Consider the following 14,118-nt stretch of genomic DNA (forward strand, 5'->3'; position numbering starts at 1 on the left):
CTTTTCAAAATATATGAAAAAAATTCTTCCCTCACTCAGAGCTGCAGGCGACTCCGAAACCATTTCTTATTTCACCTCTCTTATTCTAAATCTTCATTCAGGGAGCAGAATCCTTGTCAATCATTTGGCAGCATCCAGGATTCCTCTTCCAACACAACCTCCTTATGTCAAGCCTTGGCAGGCTGTAGTGGGTCTGCCCCACATCCCATCTCTAAGAGAAAGCCTTTGTGCCTGGCTCTGGGGACTCGTATGGCCATCCTGTTGGTCTTCATGTATATTTTGTGAGGATCATAACAGAAGCCTGTAAGGAAAAATATGTAAGAATACACACACACACACACACAGAGAGAGAGAGAGAGAGAGAGAGAGAGAGAGAGAGAGAGAGAGAGAGAGAGAGACATAGGACAGAAGCTTCTAAGTGAAAAAAAAAACGCTCAAGTATTTATTGAGCAATAACAAAAAACATTTTCTGGAATGAAATGCTGGATTGCTTATATGAATTTATCTTGATTGAATTTACCCTGTTATGAAATGTCACCTGTTTGATTTCTGCTGAACACAAATTTCTGGCACTAAACCACTGACTGTTCCATGTCATTAGGCACAATGGTATAGCGTTGGCTGCCATACACCAACCGTACTATGCTATCACTGGCTAGCTCAGACCAGTAAACTGAACCATAGCAGCCTAAATCTGGGCCGGGCTGGCGACACCATCCACTCAGTCAGAGGCAGTGCTGACCAAGCGTCTCTGCCTACTTACTTCTGGGGAAACTTGCCCACTGTGGTCCTAAAGAGCATCGGGTTTTATATCAAACATGGTGGGTTCAAGTCTTGACACAGCTTCTGTCTTTGTGGCTTTGGACAAATCCCATGACTTCTGTTCGCTTTAGAAGATGATGATATGAGTGCAGGCCTGTGCACGATTAAATCAGCTCGACGCACTGCCAGGCTTAGTGCACGGGTCTGATATGAGGGGATCCTGTGCTGACAGCAACAGTTTGAGGCACAGCCCTTTCATGAAATAAGGACAGTATAAAAAATTTTCAAGTGAGACTGGATGCATCTGTCTCCTGTCAGGTGGTCAGTGAGAAGCCAGAATAAAAGGAAGAGACAAGGGCTGGATCCCAAGTGGAATGTGACTACCTCCCGTGGGCGTGACCCTGCTCAGACATCTGGGAGAGGCCCCTTCTAGATTTCTCCCATGTCTGCGTTGGTTTTCATCCCCACTAAAGGCCAAGGCTTCTGGGAAGAGTGGGAAATAATGCCCTGACTATTATCCTCATCTCAAGTGAAAAGAGATCCTCGGGATGAAACCAGTAAGACAAGCTGTTCTCTCATCGCAGGTTAAACTCATCTCAGAGTCGATGCAGAATAAATTTAGATCATAGTATTCATGGGCTGAATAGCTGTACAGCCACCAAATTGAATTAAAATCCAAGGACAAGGCATCTCCAATGGCTGAGGTCTTTGTGAAAGCCGCTTTTCATTGTTTGCCTGCTCAGTTTCTCGTAGGAAGGAATTGCCTTCAGATTCAGTCTTGAGCCATTTTTTTTTCCCTCTCCTGTATGACTATTTCAAAAACAAAGCATGGAGTGAAAAAGAGATGCAGATAAAGCAGCCGGAGCCTGAGGGAGTCAGCTGCTGAGACTCCAAAGGAATTTGCTTTCAGATGGGTTTGGCCAAACTCAGTTTCTCCCTCAAGAATGGGCCCACGCTCACTGAACGTCCAGAAAGACTCACAAAGCCAGAATTCCTGCTTTCCACATTCCAGTAAAAGTGGACCATGAACTCCCCTTTCAACTCATACACCAAATCTACGAAGACCATTTCCTTCACATGAAGGCCAATGTGATCACAGTGTCTCCTTGCATAAGGGGCCAAAGCAGTTTGTTCATTGACCGACTGCTGAGCAGCCTCTATAGGCCTGGCTGCACACGAGCCCATCATCTCTCTTGCCACTATGTGGTCCATAGTGTAGGAAGGACGTAAACAGGGAGCTAAATGTGAAATTCTGTGGAAAGTATGGCACCCTGGGAGCTCAGGGCAGAGGAATAAATACCAGTGTGAGCAGCCAGGATGGAGAGAAGCTGGGATGAGCCTGGAGGCTGTGATCTTGGCAAAGAGATCAGAAGGACGGCTGGAGAACTGAAGGAGGAGGGAGAAAGCTGGAGGGAGGGCCTTGGGATGTGAATCACAGCCATATGCCTTCTTCCCCGCAGACTGGATGCTGTTTCTACAGTAGAGCTGGTTTCCTCAGAGAGCAAGTCAGGTACCCTCGGCACCTTTGGGGTTTGCTAGGGCAAGCAGTGCCAACACAGAGTTGAGATAACTACAGCTGCTATGCAGCCCCTCAAGGACGTATTTTATACTTGACCTCTGCAGACCTTCTGGAGATATAACCCCTTGATGTAACACCTGCATTTATGTGAGGATATTTGAAGTTTTTAGATTTATGTTATGTGTGTAGGAGTTTCACCCACATGTATGTATGTGTACTGTGTATATATGCAGAGCCTGCAGAGGCCAGAAAGAAAGTCTGGATTTCCTGGAACTGGAGTTACAGATGGTTGTGAGCGGCCATGTGAGTGCTACTACAATAAACCCGCGTCCTCTGCAAGAGCAACAAGTGCTCTTAACCACTGAGCCACCTCCACAGGGATTTATTTTAACATTATAAGGCAAGCAATGTAATGACCTTCAAAATAGTTCACTGTGTAAAGTTCTCAGATCTTAGTGTACAGCATACCTTCCCCGGAAAAACCCTTCATTCATTTGCTCCCTGGTACATTGTAGAGGTGATTTATGGCACACGTTATAGATATGGTGGCCAGCAGCAAGTAGCCGCAGCCTAACGGAAGGTCAGTCACATGGTGAGGACAGATGGGTCATCAAGGTGAAGAAAGTATCACCTAAGAATATGCAAGAAGTGGAAATCCCTCAAAGAGGGAGTCCTTCTGTCCAGCAGGCACCGGATCACATTCAAACAAGGCAGAGTCTGTGAAAGATTGGAGCTCAAGAGCTGGGAAGGAGGAGGCAGAGACCAACTCAAAGACCAGGCTCAGGCTCGGCGGCTTTTAAATCCATGGCTTAAGTAGAATCATTCTGAACGTGCTGCCAAATCCATCAATAGCGCCTGTCTTAGGCCAGTGACCTCAGCTGGCCAGAGAGGGACAATCTGCTTTCCTCATTTTAGAAGGCATCTTTATATCCTGGGAAGTTTGGAGATAAAGCCCAGAGTTTTACACACCCAAAGCACTTTCAGTGTGGGCTTTCTAAGGTTCTGTGGTCGCAATAGTTTGATTGTGACATTTATAGCTTTGTATCCCAACCTTTGCCGTAGTATTCTATCAAAGCATTGTAAAGAAACCTGGGAGCTGCTGACTGAAGGGAATAGTAAAGCTATGAGAGGATGTTCTTTTGGGACACTGTCAGCCCCCACACTCGGCCAACTCAACCCCCGTCTGCCTATCCCAAAGGCTGAGATCTTCAAATTTAAGGCATGATGGTAGAGAGACACTGATTGAAAATATAATTACAGTAAAGCTCTTCCAACCCACTGGGTTCACAGATTAGACATTGAATTGGAAATTGGGTTTTTATTTTAATCTAAAATACATACTCTGGTTGATAGCATTTGTAAAAACAGTGTTTGATAATCTAATCAGCAACATGTAAACATTGAGATTAGTTTTGAAAGTGGTATTTAGGGTCCAAAAAATATGTTCACATTGTAGATGTGCCTACAATGAGTTAGGGACAATTAGACTTCATGATATATTTGTAATTATCAGTTAAAACATCTGCCAAGCCTGTAGGCACACACCTATAATCTTAGCACCCAGGGTGCAGGCCTTATTGAAAACAAAAAAGAAAAAATAATTGAAAGCCATAACAGATTAAGAAAGTCAGATCAAGTTATAAGAACTTAGTCTATTAAAAACATAATTATTATTACATTAGTTAAGTAACAAAATATTACTTGTTTTTATATAGCAAATGATTAGATTCAAAGTTGTGGTTAAAGTTAAGAAAAGCTAACTAATTTTTAGTAATTGCATTATTACTGTGAGAAATAATAACTACTCTGTTAAAGGTATAAAATCTCCCAGATACAACTCAAAACTCAGTTGGCAACTTAAGACTAGGACCTGGTCCCGAGAATACATCAGAGTTTGATTCCATCTAGAAGGCCAGGGATGTTTTCCTGGAAAGTTTAGCCTGGATTTGAAGATTAGGACACACGAGATGAGAGTACTGAAAAAGAAAGACAATAATACTGAAGGGGGAGGACTGGGAGCAGCAGGAAGGGGGGGGGCAGTGGGATTGGGGGATGTGACTAGTGACTTGGGGTAACTACAGTGTAGGAAAGCCAGGCATAGCGGCACACACCTGGCGTCATAAAGCCCAGAACGCCAGGTCAGGAGGACGGTAAATCCAAGACCAAGTTTTGTGCCATAGTGAGATCTTGCCTCAATATGAATTAATTAAAATAAATAAAAGACCCACCCCTCTTGAGAGTCTGGCTTTCTAGAAACCTACAGAGACTTCCTCTGGTCCTTTAAAAATTAGTCCTGAGCTCTTAGCCACTCAGTATTCCCTCATAGGTATTGCCGTCCTAAAATGTGGCATGACTCCAGGAGGGCAGGGCCTTGTTTGGCTCACTACCCATCCATGAGGCTATTGCACTTGCACTTAATACATTTCCCAAGGGAACGGTCAATGACTCCATGGGTTAGCTTAAGAAGGGCCCTGCGAGCCATGTGAATGACGTCGGTCTTCAATGTAAGAGCAGGCAGGAAGGATGGCTGATTTGGATCTTGAAGACCACTGGCTAACTACATAGTAAAGACAAAAGAAAAACGACAGTCACTTACACTAACATGGTGGCTGTAGAAAGAGAGGCACAGGCTTGGAAGTTCACACAGCTGGTCTGGAGACCAAATACACATGAAAGAGAAAGATCAAGTGGGGTTTTAGATTTCTGGCTTGGAGATTTGGCTGGATCCGGATGTTCAGGACTGACAGGGCTATTACAAGCCACTAAGTAGAGCATATTGAATACACTAATATTAAGATACCTGGAAACATCCAAGCAAGGCTAGTATGTTGACAGTCAGATCTGCATGTTAAAAACCGTTAGTGAGTCACTGAGCATAAAATTGAACCCATGGGAATAAAGGAAAGAGCATAGCAGAAAGCATAAAGTAAAAGGAACATAAGAGTGAAAAAAATAAAGCATGAACAATTAAGGCTTGGCTAGTTCCAAAACTTAGGCATGTAACAGAATGGACAGAGATGGAGCCATCTGGACAGAGAGGAAAGAGGATAGAGTGCCAACGGTTAGGACAGGTACTGAGATGTCAAATCCTAGCAAACTGAAGGGTGGTGGCCGTGTTTCACATGGTAGGTACTGGTCATCTGATCACGCCCACAATACAACACTTGCTATGACTGAATAGTTCTGGAACAAGTTGAGGACCAACAGGTATGGAAATGAGGTCAGGCAATCAAGAAAACCCTTACAAAAGGGTACACTGTAAAGGGAAGGTGACTGGAGGTGGACATGAAAGGGCTTGAGGAAGCAGGACTGGTTGGATACGCTTTCCTTTAATGCAGAGGGCCATGAGTATGTTAACATGCTAATGAAAAGCACACCAGCTTCACGAAAAGCTTGATAGGAGAAAGGCCATATTCAGTCCATGTGAAATCCCAGCCTTCCCCAGAGCTTGAAGTGAGCCTGGACAAGTGTTCTGGGAACTCAAAAGCTCCACTGACACCTACATAAGGATGCAACAGTGATGGCCACTTGATGGAGCTGGCAAGGTGCTGTGTGCTGACCACAGCAGATGCCACAGAGACGCACTTCTTGTTACCATTTCATGTCAGATGATACAGATTTTTAAATAGATAATTAAAGCCAGTTATTTGTCTTGATTCTTTCAAGGTCCCACTTTTATCCCACCTGCTCAGTAGAAGCCCACATGCAGTCAGACAGCGCCTGGCCTTGATCTTCCTTTCAGTTCACCACTCCTGAAGGGTAAGCATCCTGTTGAGATGCCTGCCTGACCTAGTCTGAACAACTCTGCAGGAGTTTAACCCATGCAATTCCTGCCACTTCCTCTGGGATGGCCCTCATGATATGCCCATCTCCTCTAGGCTCAGCAAGGTGAGGTCTGAGCATCCTTGGTATCTGGGGTTTTCACTCAGTGATGGCAAGTACTCCTAAATTGTCCACTTTTTATTGACAAGTGTTGACTTTCCTGAGGCGATGTGAAGGAAGAAAGGTCTATGTGCTTCAGATAGAACACTGATGACACAGTGAAGAAATTGCTCTCTACACATCTAGTTCAGTGAGTCAATGGGTTTGCTCAGCCACTTATAGGAACATGGATGACTCAAAGGCAGTTAAGTCACCAAAAAGCCCCCTCCAGGCATGAGTGAAAGGTACAGTCCTCACACTGGATGGAGCTGGCAAGCTGCTGTGTGCTGACCATAGCATATGCCACAGAGAAGCAGAAACTTACTACCTGACTTTCATTTCAGCCTCTAAGCTCGAGTAAGAGCTTCTTTACCCCAGTAATTGTTTCTGCTTCTAGACAGGAGGGCTCTTGTAACAATGTTTCTATAGCCTTCTGAGCCTTAAAAGCCTCATTGCTTTCTACAACAGGAAATGTTTCAACTTGAAGGAAAAGGCTACTTACTATAGCAGGCAGTGAGGTTGACTACACCTGTGCATAAACTTTCTGTTTAATGATGCCTCTTGTACTTGTCATCTTACTCCTATGGCAGCCAAGGGTCAGTAAGGTGGGCCAAGACAGAAGTTCTCATACCAAAATTAGTTGGGAACATTCATATTTAACGGGCATTGGACACGTTGTGATACTATATACTTCACAATAGTATCTCACATTATGATTTTTGGAGTATAATTTGAACACAGGACATGTTCTAACTGCTCAAGTGTTAAAGGGTCTAAAATAATATATGTATTAATAGTCCACAAAATGCCTCATACCCTCCCCTATTCATGTCTGAAACTCAGATCTCCCGAGTTGTCATATGCCTCTGACTTTAAAATTTTTCTGGCTGTCATTTGTATATTCCTTGGGGATAGAGTTGTAATAACTGGGTGGAAATGTAATTTCTTTGCACTAACTTTGCTCATTTTATTTGAGCAGAAGGAAAATGGCTTGCAAGTTGGACAGACTTGAAGGAGTTTCCGGGAACTTCCATAGAACAGCGGGAGGTACAGAAAGCAGCTGATTGGCTACAGTCATCGGCAACTATGAAGTTGCTTAGAGCTTAACTAGTTGTCTGTCCACAGCCTTCTCAGGTGATTGGATGTGAGCCCTTCTGCAACTAGGCAAAGCTTAGTCATCACCATTAAACTCCCCTTGGGTTGGCTGGCACAGTGCCAACGCCCTCCTCTAAACGCATGCTGCCTACAGAAACCCTATCTGGCAACTCTCCTTTTTGATATACAACATCCCACCAAGATTTTGACCAAAATGCAGGGCACTATCCCATCACCATCATCCTGGATTTCCAACGCTACATACCATGTCCAGGTTATGGTGTGCTTATGACCATAAGGTCCTGTCATTCCAGCCAAAGGGGGCCATTTAGCATTCAGCAGATGACAGCACACAGACATTTAAAACTGCGAGAACACAGTGCACTCGGGAGAATGTGGTGACTGCTAGGACAATGCCAGGAGTTTGGCTCCTGATCCAGGCTTCTGGCCCAGTTCCCACCCTGCTCCCTTTAAACCAACTAAACTTCCTATGGTTAAAGAACATGCTGGGTGAAGAATACCTCTGTTTCATTTAAGAGGCCTGTTTGTTAATGCTGTTATAACTGAATCACTGTATTACTCAATGTATTTATCCACAAGCAATTCAAAATATTAGCACCTGCACAGACTCCTCCAGAGTCAACTGGTGTCCCACAGGCTGGCTAGCCTCAGGCTGGGAGTGTGAACGCATGTCCGGAAGCTCTGTTACTAGCCTAGTCCATTAAGGAAGAAGGCCAAAGAAGCAGAAACTAAGGTAAGGGATGCTCTCTCTCACCTTAAGGATGTGCCCGAGGCGTATGCTCCTGTAAACCCACTGGGAAAACCCATCAGCATTTCTCTGGCAGCCCATCAATTCCTGTTCTGCCTGATGTTGGCACAGTAAGCTTATGAGCCATCAATCTCCCTCCTAGACTTCTAGAAACCCTTACCCAGTGCAGTAATAGGATCTCAAGGTGATCAAAAACCTGTGGCTGTCAAAATCCTTTTCCTGAATTTCCTTGAAGATGAAATACTTCAGGCCAGGATGAACAATTAGGCAGCTGTGGTATATGACTCCTGAGAGCCATGATTAAATATCCCATGAGAGTTCATTAGAGTCTTAGAACAACTGAGGACCGTCATTTCTGCTACAGAAACATCTTACTGACTACAGTTATAGTTGACAGCACAAAAGCAAACAATTAGTTTCTGAGGCCGTCGCACAATTCTTCTACAAATACATCTATGATTTTCCATATCAAGCATGCCTACGTTTCTGTCTCTCCTACTCTAGGTCAAAAGAATAGTTCAGAATTTGATCCTAGGAACTCTGTCAAAAATCAAAAATTTAAAATCACAAATAAGATCACAGCTTACCACAAGAAACTCACTCATCTAACCCAAATGATAAACCCAAGACTGCTAAAGTAAACAAAGGAAGTCAGACAGATGCAAGAAACATCTGAACTCCCCCGGTCCAAATACTCCATCTTTCTAATGAAGGACCCTGTATTGCTGTTGTCTGCAAAGGGTAGGCCAGTTCTCTAACGAAGCCCAACTGGAGGAAAGGAATGGCTTCTCGCTTTGTGTAACCACGCCTTTGATGTTAATGCTAAATTCTTGGACAGTCTTACACTTCCTAATTTGAGCCAGATGGATCATACTAAAATCACATTACTGGATTTATTTCTTTAAAATTCTCCACAATGTGTCCCCTTATGTACCCATAATGACTGCCCAGTGAGGGACAGTCAGTCATTTAACCTAAGGTCCGAAAAGTGAAATTTTCCTTAAAAATACATCTCTCAGAGCTTATTGGTTCAGCCATCAAACTTGTATCCTGGCTTCCTTACATAACAAAGCCATTTTGAATTGTGGTTATTATGTAATGGAATTTTTATCCCTTTATAATCTGGATGTCTTTTATTTAAATATTTTTATTATGTTGAAATTATATGTGTCTGTATACATGAATACAGGTTAATATGGAGTCCAGAGATGTGGATGCCCTGGAGCTGGAGTTACAGGTTGTTGTGGGGCACCTGACATGGGTGCTTGGCCTTGAACTCAGGCCCTCCATAAGAGCAGCATGCGCTCTTACCTGCTGAGACCAATAACCTTAATCTCTAATGACAGCCTAGGAAGTGAGAAACTTTGACCCATACTCATAGTAAATGAAAGAAACTTTATGAAGTTGGTATTTTCTCATAGCACAACCCATTTCATATCCATGGACATATCCTGTAATACACAAAAATGTTCACTAACAGAACTTATTTATTATCAAACATTGACCAGAGAGGCCAGGATGATGTTTAGACTAGATAAAAGGCGACAGGGTGCTGCTCCACTCTGTGGTTTGTCTATGCAGAAATGAAGCAAGCACAGGTACAGTGTGCTGGCAATTCCTTTCCTCCGTAGCCCCTGGCATCATGATTGATCCTCCAGACATTCTCACTTTTTCAGTGCATGCATCTGTATCTCCTGTGACATTCCAGGAAGTAGGAAACACCATCTGCTTAGTCATTACAGACAAGTGTGACCCTGGAACGTACCAGTACATAGATGTAATATGTGCTCTGTCTGGACAATGAAATTCTGTGAAATAAACAGTCATTATGTGGCGTTAATTGTGGACCCAGACCTTCAATACGGCTGAGGAAAGCAGTGGGCAGCCATTTCTGGTTTGGACAACTCAGAGTCGCCTACCCCAATCAATCAACAAATAAGGAAATCCCCACTAGTCTGAGTCATGTCTCCTGCTTTCAGTTCCTCCTCCAATACAGAACAAGATCAGAACGGCCGAAGAACAAGTTTCAGTGTTTTAACTAAATGACTCAGGCATTTTGTAAATAATTGCCACTTGATCCACCAGAAGGCGACTCCACATCGTAGATTCCAGATAATTTTGTCTGCCAGCATTCTCCCCATTTATTTCCACCTAATTTACTTATTTTACACAATTGTGATTGGCTTACTCATTTACAAAATTACCCACTGAAGACATTAATGAAATCTCGCTCCAAAATGCAGGAGTTATCTTTAAGTTTAAAACACAGGCACAGACACACACACATGCGCATGTACACACACACACATGCCAACCAAACATAAGAACAACAAGAACTAAAACACACATAGCAGTATGTCAAGCCACATTACTCTCCATCTATCTCACAGCCCATTTGCAGTCTGTTTTTAAGAAAATCTCAACATTAACTTTCATCGTCAGAAAGGCAGCTTCATCACACCCCAACAAGACCACAATTATTCACCACTTTTCAAAAACTACTCTGAGGGTATTTACTTCACTCCAGCTCATTTCAGTAAGAGAGTGATGCTGGTCAAAGAGCCTACTCCCTTTTCTTGACTGACTGGCTTTAAATCAGGTTTCAGGTCTAAATATTGTCATTAGTCTAGAATAAATACTACTACTACTACTACTACTACTACTACTACTAATAATAATAATAATAATAATAATAATAATAATAATAAAGGAGGAGGAGGAAAAGAATAATAATAAGAGGAAAAGGAAGAGGAAGAAGAAGTTGTGGTTAGGACAAAGTGGGCAAATGTGGGGCTTGTTACATGGGTCCCAAACTCCAAAATGCCTTCTATATTGTAAGAGGTTCCAAACAGCCAGTCCTCCCTCCTCATGGAGAGAACCACTAAAATTCAGGGCCTAAATGGAGACTCTCCAGTGAAGATAGGCCACTTTCCAATCTGTTCTGTAATCTTTCAACTTAATTACTGAGTTTTGAGCAGAGCTCATAAGCAAATGACAAGAACAAAGTATCTTCCAGACAGCAATCAGACTCTTGCATGCTGTTCTGAGGTTCCGATCCTAACCAAAGCACACAGGGAGATAAAGAGGTATCTCCCAGTCTGAGCCTCAGTTTTCCTAGGCAACTCTTCCCCCACCCACTTGGCCTTTCAAAGGCTTTCTGAGCTAAGTCTCACAGGTTATATGAGGATTCTGGTCCTTTTCTAAGATACTCTAGAAATGTAAATAATTGTAGCCAAACCAAATCACCCATATTAGGGCTACATAATTCCAAATTATTTCTGTCGAGTTTTACTCATTTCTCTAAAAGAAGTATACATTCTGGCAATTCTTATAAATGAAGTTGTCTAGAGTCTAAGTGAACTTAGTCCAGTCTGTCTAAGGAGGCAGCACCTACAAACCCCTCTTATAGGACAAACTGACCCTCGGCTCTGCCACAAGCCCTTGAAGACGCATAGACTAACCCTTGGTGGAACTCTGAGGCAGAGCTTCATAGGAGCTGGGTCCAGATTAGGCCACAGTTTACCGTCTACTGGCACCCTACCTATTGACCCCAATCTCCAATCTTTAGTTGGCTTGGGTGTGAGTTCTGGCCAAGCACAGTTTCTGAAGTCAGAGGCCACTCTGTGGTCCCAGTGGAGCATCCACTGACCTAAGCCGAGTTTGTGTCCGACCCAGTCAGACACTAGAGACTTCCTGATTGGGTCTAGTCCTGTTTCTGTCACGACTTCACCAAACACAGTTTGTGACGAGAATTTTGTTGAGACAAACCCAGACATCTCAAGTCAAGAAAATCAACAAAGCCTCAAAATCCAGGAGAGAACTTACCTTGCACACAGATGCAGTAATAGACAAAGGGCACGGTGAACTCTATGATGCTCTCACCTGGTTACCAAGTAGATGCTCCTGGACCACGGAAGCTCTTCTTTGCCTCTTGCTGGCTACACAGAAAGGGAAGATCCTTTATTCCAATTAAATTTAGAAGAAGTTTCAGGTAAAACAAAACAAAACCTAGCTGGCAACTTGGGCATCTCATAGCATTTTAGGATGACAGAAACCAGGCACAGAATCACAACCTAATTGGCCGCAGCATTTTTAGTCAACCAGTAAGTTGGTTTCAGCTGTTCAAAGCCTGCTCAGTTCACTGGCTTCAGGGCTCTCTGCAGCCAGCTAAAGCTGTAACTGTGATTGAACTCTGAATAGGGTTGGTCTGTCAGTTCTCCGAGAGGGGCTCAGCCTGAGGAAGATGCAGGGGAGAACCTCCTCTCCAGGGACACTGGGCAGGTGATAAGAATTGTTCATGCATTGTTAAAACCACTGTGAGTGTTATTGGCTTTATATTTATACTCTAGTGTTCTTCCCAATGTGCATTTTTTTTCCTGCAAATGAATGAAGACATAGAGGAAGGGAAAGTCTGAGTAATGGGCAGCAAATGGATGACCTTAGCAAAAAAAAAAAAAAAAAAAAAAAAAAAAAAGCCGTTGCTCTAGCTGCCCAGCAAACTACTTTTTACACCACAGCCCATCTCCAACAGAGACCCCCTAAATGACTGGGAATACTGGAGCTGACTCTTCTGGATCCCCCGTTATATTTCTTAGTGCTGTAGTACTTGGCAAAAGCAGCTTAAGGAAATATTTTAGTTTGCTTTCTGTTTCTGTGTTAAAACACTGACCAAAAGCAACATGGGGAAGAAAGGATTTTACTTACAGCTTATAGCCTACCATGAAGGGAAGTCAGGTCAGGAAACCAGAGGCAGGAACTGAAACAGAGGCGATGGAAAAGCACTGCTTACTGGCTTGTCCCCCAGGCTACTCAACAGGTTTTCTTATACAACCCACGACCACCTGCCCTGTGAGCTGGGCTCTCCCACATCAGTCTTTAATCAAGAAAATGCTCTACCTACTTGCCTACTGGTCAGTCTGATGGAGGCGTTTTCTCAAGTGAGGTTTCCTTTCCAGATGATCCTGACCCGTGTCCAGTAGACAAAACACCAACCAGTGCAGGAAGGAGAGGTCCCTTTTCTTCACAGTTCGAGGACGAAGTCCACCATGGTTTGGAAGTCGTTCTGGTTGGGGGCACAAGGCAGCTGCGCACTGAGTCTGTAGTCAGGAGCCCAGGGTGAGATGAGTGCTGGCACTTAGTGAGAAGGCGAGTGCTGGTGTTTAGTTCTCCTTTTCAGTCATTCTGGACCTATTTCATGGAAGGTGCCACCCACAGTTGGTAGCTCGAGTGGGGAAAGGGGCTTCTCACTTCAATAAACCTCATCTAGAAAATCCCTCACATAAACATCACCTGTTAACTTGACACAAATCTAGGACACCTGGGGAAAGAGGCCTTGAGCTGAAGAGTTGCCAACACCAGACTGGTTTGTGGCCACAGCCCACTGTGGGTGGAGCCATCCCTATGTAAGTGGGGGGCGGGGGAGTAAGAGGGAGGGGTAGGCACAAGCCAGTAAGCAGCATTGCTCCTGGGCTCTGCTTCAGTTCCTGCCTCCAGCTCTGCCTTGGCTTTCTTCAATGATAGGCTGTGACCTGTGAAATTAAATAAAACCTTTTCTCTCTAGGTTGTTTTTGGCCAATGCTTTATTACAATGGAGATGCAAGCCAGGACATATGCATGCACAGAGACAGACAAACACACACACACACACAGAGAGAGAGAGAGAGAGAGAGAGAGAGAGAGAGAGAGAGAGAGAGAGAGAGAGAGAGAGAGAGAGAGAAAGGATTCTATACGATATTAACTGCCATGCTCCTGGAGGCTCAGGCCCTGCCAGGTCTGTTTGAAACAGTTTGAACTAAAAATTTTGCCATCAGAAACCTCAATGAACTCAACATAAATCTTCAACAATTACCTAATGGATGCCCGCTAATATAATCCTGAAAGAGCAGGTGAACAAGAGTGGCCAGGGCAGGCAGCAGGCGGAGTGGGGAGGCTCTGGCTAGTCTTATGTCAACTTGACATAAGCTAGAGTTATCTGAGAGGAGGGAACCTTAACTGAGGAAATCCCTTCATAGGATCCAGCTGTGAGACACTGACTTAATTGGTGATTGAGGGC

At 43.8% G+C, this 14,118-nt stretch overlaps 1 long non-coding RNA gene across 1 annotated transcript; it reads right to left on the bottom strand.

Annotated features, from left to right (window-relative positions):
* Positions 1 to 254: 254 nt before the first annotated feature.
* On the bottom strand, positions 255 to 13,268 carry LOC311604642. The gene is made up of 4 exons (XR_014781596.1): positions 12,967 to 13,268; positions 12,771 to 12,822; positions 11,892 to 12,004; positions 255 to 301 (listed from the first exon to the last, which is right to left on the bottom strand). It is a non-coding gene; the product is annotated as an uncharacterized lncRNA (long non-coding RNA).
* Positions 13,269 to 14,118: the final 850 nt, after the last annotated feature.

Source organism: Acomys minous (genome assembly GCF_964271855.1).
Source record: "Acomys minous genome assembly, chromosome: 9".
NCBI lineage: Eukaryota > Metazoa > Chordata > Mammalia > Rodentia > Muridae > Acomys > Acomys minous.